Genomic DNA, 11683 nt, shown 5'->3' on the forward strand with positions numbered 1-11683 from the left:
TTATTTATAATGAATAACCTTAACTAAGTTGTAGTATATGTCACAAGGTTTCCGTGCATATAAAGAACGCCGAAATCCGAGTTATAACGAAGAAGTTATGACCTATCGAAGTTTCGCGACAGAATCGGCACGACGCTGAATGACGTAAAAAGTGAATTTGCGTTAGATTGATATTTATCCTTAGCGATCTAAACAAAAGTTATAGAGTTCTTTAAACCATGAGCGTGCATAAAAATAACGTCCGAATTTGACTTCGTATGAGGAAGTTATGATTTTTCTAAGTTTCGACTTAGCGGTGTGCAGCCCGAATACTCGATTTGAGATCGAGCAGTTTTTAGCCGAAACAATCTAAAAGAGAATCAAAGATCTTGTTGATTGTAGTCCAACGGTAAAAAGATAGATGAAAACGGACGTCGGATGAAGAATTTATGAATTTATAACGGAGTTTTCCAGTCCTGGCCTACTAAAAAATAATATAATAAAAATAAAGTCAAAATTAGCCGACGGAGTCTAAATGAAAGTTGTAGAGCATAATCTCACCTACATGTGGATATAAAGAAAGTCAAAAACGGAGTTTGTATGCGAAAGTTATGAATTTTTGAAGATCGTGGCACACATACTAAAACTTATCTGAAGAGTACGCCCAACATACTCTATGTACGCCCAACGTACTCTATGTACGCCCAACATTCTGATTACGCCTAGCATACTCCAAAATTACGCCCAACGTAATCCCAGACCCAGCAGCCTATAAATAGAAACCGAGATCAACCATTTTCTTTGCTCATTTTCTTTCTTCTCTCTAAGTTTTTGCCTCGATTTGTGTGCCAATTATATCCCGAAGCCCCGATATCATTCCCGAGCCCCGAAGCAAGTTTTGAAGTCCAGAAGATCCCGAGAATTGAGATTCCCGAGCCGAAGCCCTGCCCACGAGGAGCCTGGTTTTTGTGAAGATCTTCCAGATCTTCCCAAGAATACTACTTCTACAAGTCGTAGTGCTGTCCGATCATCTTCTGATCAAGTGAGTGTATAGTCACTTTCATCTTACACATAGATATGAAGTATTTTATAAAATATGTGTTATGTGTGTATATATATATATATATATATATATATATATATATATATATATATATATATATATATATTGTTTATATGCGTGAGTGCATAGTTACTTTCTTCTATCACATAGATATGAAGTATTTGCTATGAAATACGTGCTATGTGTTTATACATTGTTTGTTTACTTAAGATGGATGTTGAACGAATGTTTTATATAGGTTTTTAAATAATTTAAATTATGTATATGTAATTTATATCTACAAATATGTTGGGTAGAACATGGGTAGATGAAATAGTTGGTGTGTGATGAAAGATGAGTTTGAGGATGAGACGAAAGATGATATAGATCATGAGATGAGGGTGACAGGTGAAAAATGAGTGAAACCTTTACCCAAACGATGGCCCCCGTCATTCAGCAGAGTAGGGATGACAACCACAGACTATTCTAGACAGTCCAGTGGAACACTAGCAAGCTCGCAACTTGTAGGTGTTATGGACTTGATGTTCACCGGTGTACTCTAAAAACCCTGGCAGCTATAGATTTAGTGCCTCATAATAAAACGATGGTAGCTATGGATTTAGTACAGTGTAGATGAACCATGGTAGCTATGGATTTAGTACTATGAACCTTGGTAGCTATGGATTTAGTACTATGTAGATTAACCTCATGCAGCAATGGACTTTGTGCAAATTCCTTAGGTCAATTCCTTAGGAACGAATGAAGGAAGGATAGTCGATTCTTAAGGTAAAACCTTAAGAAATAAAGAAGATAATGGGGATGGGTAGTTGGGTTGATTGTTTGATGATTGAATATAATAATTATATTATTGTGGGTTGAAAACCATATATGCTCACCAGGCTCCCAAGCCTTACCCACTCAGTTTTCTTTGTATCACAGGTATCAATACGAAGACATATTGCACTAAGAGATTAAAGGAGATGTAAATCATTAGTATAAATAAATGTAAGTTCTGTTTATGCTTATGTGTCTGTATCGGACCATGACATCCCGAGATTTTGTTATATAATGAAAATATTTTTCTTTAAGAAATGCTTTGATAAATTCTTATCATATTTTGTTTTGGGGAAAAATTCCGCAACAAAGCATAAACAAATCGGTCTTTTCTAGTCGTGAAATTGGGGATGTCACATTACGGTTCTTGGACCATTTGCCTTTGGGTATCTGTCGTAAACCCATATGGTTTATGGTCTTTTGATGTTTTTAAGTGCTAAGCTCATCAAGGAAGGGATCCATGCTAGTTTCCAAGGCTTAATAGGGACTAGGGCACACTTTGGCACCCTTTTTAGGGTTTACAGTCCAAGGTGTTCTTGGACCGTAAACAACTTTGATCCTTTGATTCTTGGTGTTTTCTAGTTGATTAAGAAGTATAACAAGGCTTACAATACACTAGGGTAGGAGTACTTACTAGATAGAAGCTTGAAAAGGCGCTAAAAGTCCAAGAACACTAGTGTGTGTTCTTGGTGTTCTTGGTGAACCTTGAAGATCTACACATTTTGGAATGATTTCACGGATGGAAGTGTGTAAGATCACTAGATTAAGCTAGATATCGACTTTTTAGGGTATGAAACACTTACATGTTGAAGATCTTGAAGAAATGTTGGATGATACTTGAGAGAGAATTGAGATTTGGATCTTGAATTTGTGAAAAATGGTAAAATATGACTAAGTGTCATATTTATACTCCCATTTAGGGTTTACGGCCGTAAACACCTTTTTTTAGTCCGTAAACTCCAAACTCTTGGTGTTTTGGAATATTATTGTTGCACAATAAACCCTAGGGCATCCTCTCTCCTGATATCTCCCGAAGTACTAACTATTAAATACTAAAACTTAATCCAAAAAGTTTGAAAGTTAAACTGTTTTGACTTCTATATCATTGAATGATTGTACAGAATAGAAATTCCATGTTGTCACATCATCCCCCCGTTAGAAGGAATTTCGTCCCGAAATTAGAATTTAGGTAACGGAGTAGGCATGAATAATTGAGTAAGAGATGGGGATACTTCCTAATCGATTGAATCTTGCGCTCCCAAGTGAATTCGGGTCCTCGGTTGGTATCCCAGCGAACCTTCACTAATGGGAGGCGGCGTTGCTTCGTCCGCTTGACCTCTCGATTAATGGTTACTACGGTTCTTCCATGAAGGCGAGACTCTCGTTGATCTTGATCTCGTCGAGTGGGATTATGAGAGTCCTGACGGAAAGGTACGTTTTCAAGTTCGAGACGTGAAGGGTAAAATGTATGTTACTGAGTTCACGGTGAAGTTTGGGTTTGTGAGTTACAGGGCCGATTCGGGCAAGAATCTCGGAGCTCCTAACTCTCTTGGATTTAGCTCTCCATGCTTTCCGTAGCGTATCAAGCCTTCCCAGAGTGAGACTTCCAAAAGGATTTGGTTTCTCACTTGGAATCCCAAAGGTTTCTTCCTATTGCTTCTCTTCCTAGTCAAGGGCCACTCCCTTCTGAGTCAAAGTCGTAAGAGGTTTCATAATCCGCGACGAGTTCTAAATGAACTACGATAGTATGTCAGCGAGACCTAGAATTTGGCGAATTCCATAAGCGTCTTCAGTGCTGACAAATTCTCAACGGTTTTGATCTTTGGAAAGGTCCTCAAGAATTCCCACATCACTAATAGTGTGTCTTAGGAATTCGACTCTTCAATTCCAAAACTCGTATTTAGAGAACTTCGCGTAAATCTTCTCTGATCGTAATGTTTCCATGGTTTGTTGTAGATGCCCTTTATGATTTCCTTCTTGCTACGAGAGTAGATAAGTAAGTCATTCATAAGGACAATGACGAACTGATCCAAGTAAGAATGGTGTACCCTATTTATTAAGTTCATGAATACTACAGGCGTATTGGTCCTATCCGAGGGGTATCACTACGGACTCGTAGTGTCTGCATCGAGTTTGGAAGATTGTCCTCGGGACATCCTTCACTTACACTCGTAACTGGTGATATTCGGATCTTAGGTCCATTTCTGAAAGGTACATCGTTCCTTGCGGTCGGTCAACTGATTCATCTATGTGAGGCAGAAGGTAATGATTTCTAATGGAAATCCTGTCGAGGTCTGCACCATGAGGACTTCCCAAGGTGTTACCCATCCTAGTACTTCTCTCGCCCAAGCATGTTTAACTGCGGAGTTCTTGATAGGATCCGGTGCATTAGTGCTGGTATGATCGCACCCACTGAAGTCTGTCTTCTCGAAGAATAAGACTGGAGTTCTCAAAGGTGAGGAGTTTCGTCTTCTCATTCTATTGTTGAGTAGTCGTTAAGCTGTCCAGATGGTTCTTGTATCTTTGTTGGTGTGAGACTGTAGGGAGATCGGGTTACAAGAGTCGTATGGGGTTCTAAGTTTGTTCGCATGACGATGCGATTACTCGTAGTCTTGGGCAGTCTCCTTCCTAAAGCTCATATTAGAAGTCATACATGGTTCATCAATCACAGTCTCGTGTATACGAGTCGTATATAATTAAGACTGAAAAGGTAGTCGAATAAATGATTCTTCTTTAACCTCACATCCCAACGAGGAAAAGAAGTTAAAGTGGAATCATCAATTCTAAACCTGTAGAACCTTGATTATATACCACCCCTATGTATACATTCTTCAACGATAGATCAACCGTATGGGTCTTTGGATTGAACTTGATGTACTGTACGAGTGGTACGTCGGGGAGGTTTGCTGAGGTTTCTTCGGAAAGGATAAGAAACATGAGGTACTCTATGCATGAGTACTTCAGTGTTCTGGAATGACGGCTTCGCTAGAGAGACAATTTCGAAGAAAGAGATGTGCGCACGAAACTGGTATTGTGCGAATCGAATTAACTTAAGTTGTATGATAATATCAGACATACTTGAAAGTAAAGACACCAGATTTGAACGTAAAGGCGTTACAGACAAAACACAACGGTGCAACTTTTAACAGAGTTACAGTACTTGAGATTTACTACAAGACCATTGTTGCGAACAAGGTATACTACAAAAGACAAATATACAAAGCACGAGGGTGCCTATACTGATGGGATCTCGCAAAAGATAAAACTCTAGTTGCACTAGTTTTAAACAGTTTATAAGTTTGTTACAACGAAATGCCTTAATTACATTAACATGGGTCTGGAGTAGTCTCTCCTGCGGCAGTGATCCTTAGTATTCTCCCGTCTGAGCTGGAGTTCTTTGTTATTGGACAATCCTTCTTGAAGTGCCCAATCTCACCGCATTGGTGACATATCGGGCTGGTACTAGCATCGGTGGTGGAAGCGAGGTGTCGAGTCGGAGTTATGTGGACGTGGGTGCTTTCATTGTTCTTTCTGTTTGGACAATTCCTATGATAATGTCCTGTCTCACCACAACTATAGCAAACCTGACTGGCTCTGGTGGTGGAGGTGGTTATACAGAAACGAGCAATGTGCCTCATCTTGTTGCAATTATTTCATTGCAATACTCGGCAAGCTCCGCTATGATGATAGTTACACTTGTTACACTTCGGGAGTGTTCCCTCATAACGCTTGATTGGTGCTGAGGTGGCAGGAGTTGCCACTGGTTGTTGTCGCATGGGAAGCCTTTGAAATCGCTTGTGTTCTATTTGGGCTTGACAATTTCGTTTCTTGAACTCTGAGTTGTTGTTTTGGGTGTTGGCGAATGTTACTATTTGTTGATTTGTCGGATCGTTACCACGATTGGAATTGTCAACTCCTTTGTCAGTCTTGTTTGTGTTTCCAGAGCTGAGGTGTGCAAGGAAAGCTGACACGGCAGCTGTTTATCATGACTTGGAATGTAGCAGCGTTGATATGAAGGATAGGGGTTTCGTTGTTCGGCTGACTATTTCCAGATGATGACATGGTTCTATTACACGAAAAGAAAATGAGTTCGTGAGCTGTTTTGGTTGAACCTAGATGAATTTCGATTTTTCAAGAAAAGAGTAAGAGTATGTTCTCGAAGGTTTGACTTACATCCCTATGATGCAGTCCTAGTACAGAATAGAAGTATGTTCGCGAAGGTTTGACCTACATCCCTATGATGCAGTCCTAGTAAAGAGTAGAAGTAAGTTCGTAGAATGGTCTCAAGACGTTTTGTCGTTCAAGCCGAGGTATTATTGGTTGGTGGATAATATGATCCAACCTTTGAAAGAGACTTGAAATTGATTCCGGAGTTAAATTACTATAGTCAAAAGACTTGAATAAAGCAAGTTTCAGATAGACTCCAATGAAAGTATGATGAAAGTATTCGAGCAACGAATGACACAGAAGTTAGCCGACTGTCAATATCATTGATATTCATGACGTAATAAGTTTGGGAAAAATTGACCTTGTAGAAGGTCTTACATCATATCCGGAGTAGAAAGGTTTTTGGCCGCATAAAGGCCTAACTAAAGTACTTACATTACAAGATAGTTTCATAGAAAAATGCGACATAGGACATATATAGGAAAACGATCCCTTAAAACAAAGAAGGAAAGTAAAGCATCTCCTACTGGTGGCGGTCATCCCTCTGGTGAACTCTCAGTTCAACCAGTTGACGTTCCATGTCAAGCAAGTATCTTTCGTACACCCTCTGACGGACTCGGAGCTCTATGACTTCGGTTCGGGTTTCGGATAGTGTTTGTAGCAGGGTCTCATGGTTTCTCTCAAATCTCTCACTTGTGTGTTCGAGGCGATTTGTGCGAATGGTATGCATTCTTGCATTGGCGTTAACCTCTTCAATACTTTGGAGAGCCGTCCTGCCCTGAATTTCGTTTCGGGCAACTCTACAGATCAAGATTGGTAGAACTCTGTCTGCTGAGCTCCCTTCGTTTACGTTGTAGAAGCTTCGGTCTCCATTAAACGACATAGGTTGATTTTGATCTTCGCTCCATGTCTCCAACCAATCTACCCAAGGGGGCGTCGGGCAATGAAAAGTCGGACGGAGGTTAGGATTTGGAATGGGAGCTACCGGAGGTAGGTTCTCAACCTCGGGTTCGGAGTTATCATCATCAGAAAGATCTTCAACACAGTGATCATTCAAAGGGCTTGGATGATCATTATCGGGTTCTTCTCCAAACCATCCAGCATTGCCTTCATTAGGAAGGTACAGTTTGTCATGGGGATGGAGTCCAGCCATGTTGTCTACGCGAGAATTGGGGTAAGGAAATAACTATTAGAAGAACTCTCTAGATAATTATTAGAAAATTTTCATTAGTTACATCGCTATTTGTAAAGTGCATACCATTTATATGTAATCAAAACATGATAGGCCTTCGAATAAGTGACCTTAACTCCAAATTCACAAGGAACCGGGGTAAAGCAAAAATTTCACAGATTCTAAGTCTATAACATCCTAGTTACATATAACCTTAGTGTATCCACTTAGCAACTATTAACTTGGTAATGAAGATCCTTTTTAGTTCTCAAGTAAGTAATTATAGTAACACCAAATACTCCTATAGTATTTTAGACCTAGGTTTTGTTATAATGTTCTCATTGTGGTAGTGTTGGTAATTTTTTAGACTTGTTGACACATCACAACCATTATTGGGCATGTGCTAATCACTCCTCGGACCAGCATAGTTGATCAGGCTATGCCACTCCCAAGACTGACCATACATGCCCGAGCTTACCTGTGATATTCAACAATCGTAATACTTTTGTTCTTGTCATTATGACACAGATTTTAGTATGAATGCAGGCACGTATACTTTGTTAAATATTTTATTATTTAAAAGTATAAACTCTTGGTCAGAGTATTTTTAATCCCATTGTATTTATAGTTAGTATATCTATTATGGGTTGATATACTTAATTCAATATAAACAATGCTTTGATACCAATCTGTCACACCCCAAAACCAAGAACGGTGGAAACGTTTTGGGGCGGAGGACGTTATGTAATGTATCACAACAATGTAAAGTAGTAAACAAACAACAACATCATCCATTGCATTAATAGTATAATTTTAAATACATGTGTGTTCTTTCATATCATAAACAACATAATGAATGTTCAAAATAAAAGATGAGTCTTGACTGCTCCATCTTCACAGAACCTGGTCGTCATACCTGTCTATTTGTGACCTGAGAATACAAGTTATGTTGAAAGCGAGTATCATCAATAAAGCTGGTGAATTCATAAGTATTAATGTGTCTTTGACTTGGAAAATTTGTAAAGTAAAGACTTGTAAACATTTGGAGAAAAGTTTGTATAAGTGTGAAAATGTTTGTAAGTAATTGTAAACGTTTGAAAACCCTAGAAAAATCCCATATTTCCTACTAGTATAAAAAGTAATCTTCTACCAAGACCTAACTATTTTGAAAGTAGCTTTCTACCAAGACCCGACTGTTTTGAAAGTAGCCTTCTACCAAGACCCGACTGTACGACTATTATTATTATTATTATCTAATCTACCTCATCGATTATGTGAATATGACACATGGTAAAGGTATTAATAATATATTAACTGAAGTTTTATCCTTTTGTAATTGTCGTATATATTGTGTAAGTACTGTAGTATTTGTAATAAGTGATTACTTTTGTACTAATTTTCCTTAATTGAGGGTTAAGGCATAATGTGATGGCTAGATCCCATACTAAATGCTCCCTGTCAAGAGATTTTGGGAACCAAACGCGACCCCTGTATGATTGCAAGCTGTGAACATCCACATTATTATGATCATGTATACCGAATATAACTATCACAATGCATTAGTGATTCATTGGTATAGTTAGATCCTGAACTTGTTTCATGCCATAACACCTTGTTATGTCTGTTCTGTTATCGTGTATTGTAATTGTATTTATCTAAGCGTATTCATGTAAGCGTATCTATGCAAAAATATTCATGTCACATGTAATGTATTAGTGTAGACTCATGAATGAACTGACTTTTGTGTGATTCCTTGTACTTGGAATGGTAAGTAGTATCTCCTGACTATGCCTATTATAGTTACTAGTAATGTATGTGTATAACCGAAAGTATGCCTTTGCTACCCAAAGGTACTAAATTGACTGAGTGAACTTTTATGTCTATATATGTATACATGATATATAACTAATATTTAGATGATACTCGGACGAGCAACCGATTCCCTAAGGCCACATCCCAACGAGGAAAAGGAAATAAAGCGAGCTAATCATCCTAAGTCCTTTAAACATTATTTATATAACTATACATATCTAGGCATGCATTTGACAATATAAAAGCATAAAAGAAGTTTTGTAAAACCTTTGAAAAGTTTGATACTAAGAAACAATGACTTGATGTCAGTTTATAAGACGATTGGAAAGTATTTTGTTTGATAAGACAGTTTAAGTATAAGGAAAACCTTTGTTTGAAACACATTTGTAACTGAGTTTGAAAGGAAATAGACAGTATGTAAAGCAGTTTGATAAGGATTTTTAAACATGTAAAAACGTTTAAGAAAGTCATTTGAAGAAATCTGTTTGGTAAAACAGTTAACGTATAGTAAATCCATTTGCATGCTAGTTATTAATCACATGTGATTGATATAAAAAATAGCATGATTCAACTTGTATTCCCCCATAAAGCATTTAAAAACATTTAAAAGGTTAATTAAGGGGTATGAACTCACCTGTAGTGAGTAGTTTGGATGAACGGACTGTATAGGATGCTAAGTGTCAAGTGAAGACTTGAACATACACAATGATCCTAGTTAACATATAATATCACATATATGTATCCAATTAGTCTTTAAATAACTAATTAAAAAAGTTAAGACATCCTGGGACATGTAAAACAGCTTATATAAGTGCTATAAATCCCAAGGATTGCATTAAGTGTTGTAGGACATTGCTATTGAGTTTAGGGTTCAAGGGAACCCGTCATTTGAGTTTACGGTTTTGTGACCATAACTCATTGAGTTTACGGTCGTAAACCCATGAGTTTACGGCCGTAAACTCATGCTTCTTTGACCATTTTAAGTTTTGAAGCCTTATCAGTCCTTGGAAGCATTTCTACTTGAAGTATAAGCCTATGGAAGTGATTAGGGAACCATTTCACTCCTAAATGGAGTCTACGGTCCTTGGACCATTTGCCTTTGGGTTTACTGCCGTAAACCCATATGGTTTATGGTCTTTTTATGTTTTTAAGTGCTAAGCTCATCATGGAAGGGATCGATGCTAGTTTCCAAGGCTTAGAAGGGACTAGGGCACACTTTGGCACCCTTTTTAGGGTTTACGGTCCAAGGTGTTCTTGGACCATAAACACCTTTGATCCTTTGAATCTTCGTGTTTTCTAGTTGATTAAGAAGTATAACAAGGCTTAAAATATACTAGGGTAGGAGTAATTACTAGATAGAAGCTTGAAAAGGTGCTAAAAGTCCAAGAACACTAGTGTGTGTTCTTGGTGAACCTTGAAGATCTACACATTTTGGAATGATTTCACGGATGGAAGTGTGTAAGATCACTAGATTAAGCTAGATATCGACTTTTTAGGGTATGAAACACTTACATGTTGAAGATCTTGAAGAAATGTTGGATGATACTTGAGAGAGAATTGAGATTTGGATCTTGAATTTGTGAAAAATGGTAAAATATGACTAAGTGTCATATTTATACTCCCATTTAGGGTTTATGACCGTAAACACCTTTGTTTAGGCCGTAAACTCCAAACTCTTGGTGTTTTGGAATATTATTTTTGTACAATAAACCCTAGGGCATCCTCTCTCCTGATATCTCCGGAAGTACTAACTATTAAATACTAAAACTTAATCCAAAAAGTTTGGAAGTTAGCAGAAACTGTTTTGACTTCTATAGCATTGAATGATTGTACATAATAGAAATTTCGTGTTGTCACACTTTTTATCGTTGAACTACTATCAACATGATCTTCGATTCTCGTTTAGGTTGTTTTGGCTTAAAATCACTCGATCTAAAATTCGAGTTTCGGGCTGCATACTACTATGCCAAATCTTAGGAAATTCATAACTTCCTTATACGAAGTCAGATTTGGACATTCTTTTTATGCACGCTCTTGGTTTAACGAATACTACCACTTTCATTTAGATTGCTAAGGCTAAAAAGCACTTTATCATAAAGTCACTTTTTACGTCGTACGTCGTCGTGCCAGTTCTGTCGCGAAACTTCAACAAGTCATAACTTCTTCATTATAATTCGGATCTCAGTATTCTTTATATCTCCGGAATCCTTGTTTCAACCACTACAACTTTTTTTTATAGATATCAGGTTAATCTAACGTTTATTTTCAATGCTTATTTTTATCCTTAATTCGTTAAATCATAATAGTTAAGCAATAAACACATAATAATCAAATAATACATCTTTATTATTCAAAATAAGTTACAAAGGTTGGCGTAGACTATTACATCATCATTAATGCCTAGCCTAGAAACACGGGCGTTACAAGTTAATCATGACTTTTAGGAAGTCTTGGATAATTTAAACATTATATGATGATATAACATGTCACACAATATTCCATTAAATACAATGATATTTTATTTAAAGCTAGTTTAAACATTGGAATAATGCAAGGCTAAAAGAGTCACCTAGTGTGATTTAAGATGCCAATGTTTTATGGAACGAACACCTTTAAGCTCAAGAAATATACTAAAGCCCACATAGATGGATCTTGTTTCTTTTGTGAAGAAACTGGAC

At 37.4% G+C, this 11683-nt stretch overlaps 1 pseudogene; it reads right to left on the reverse strand.

The window, feature by feature from the left end:
* Positions 1–4146: 4146 nt before the first annotated feature.
* Positions 4147–4266, reverse strand: LOC145033026 (5S ribosomal RNA; annotated as a pseudogene).
* Between the last annotated feature and the right edge of the window lie 7417 nt (positions 4267–11683).

The sequence above is a fragment of the Lactuca saligna genome, chromosome 2 (genome assembly GCF_052625555.1).
Source record: "Lactuca saligna cultivar CGN05327 chromosome 2, ASM5262555v1, whole genome shotgun sequence".
Lineage (NCBI taxonomy): Eukaryota > Viridiplantae > Streptophyta > Magnoliopsida > Asterales > Asteraceae > Lactuca > Lactuca saligna.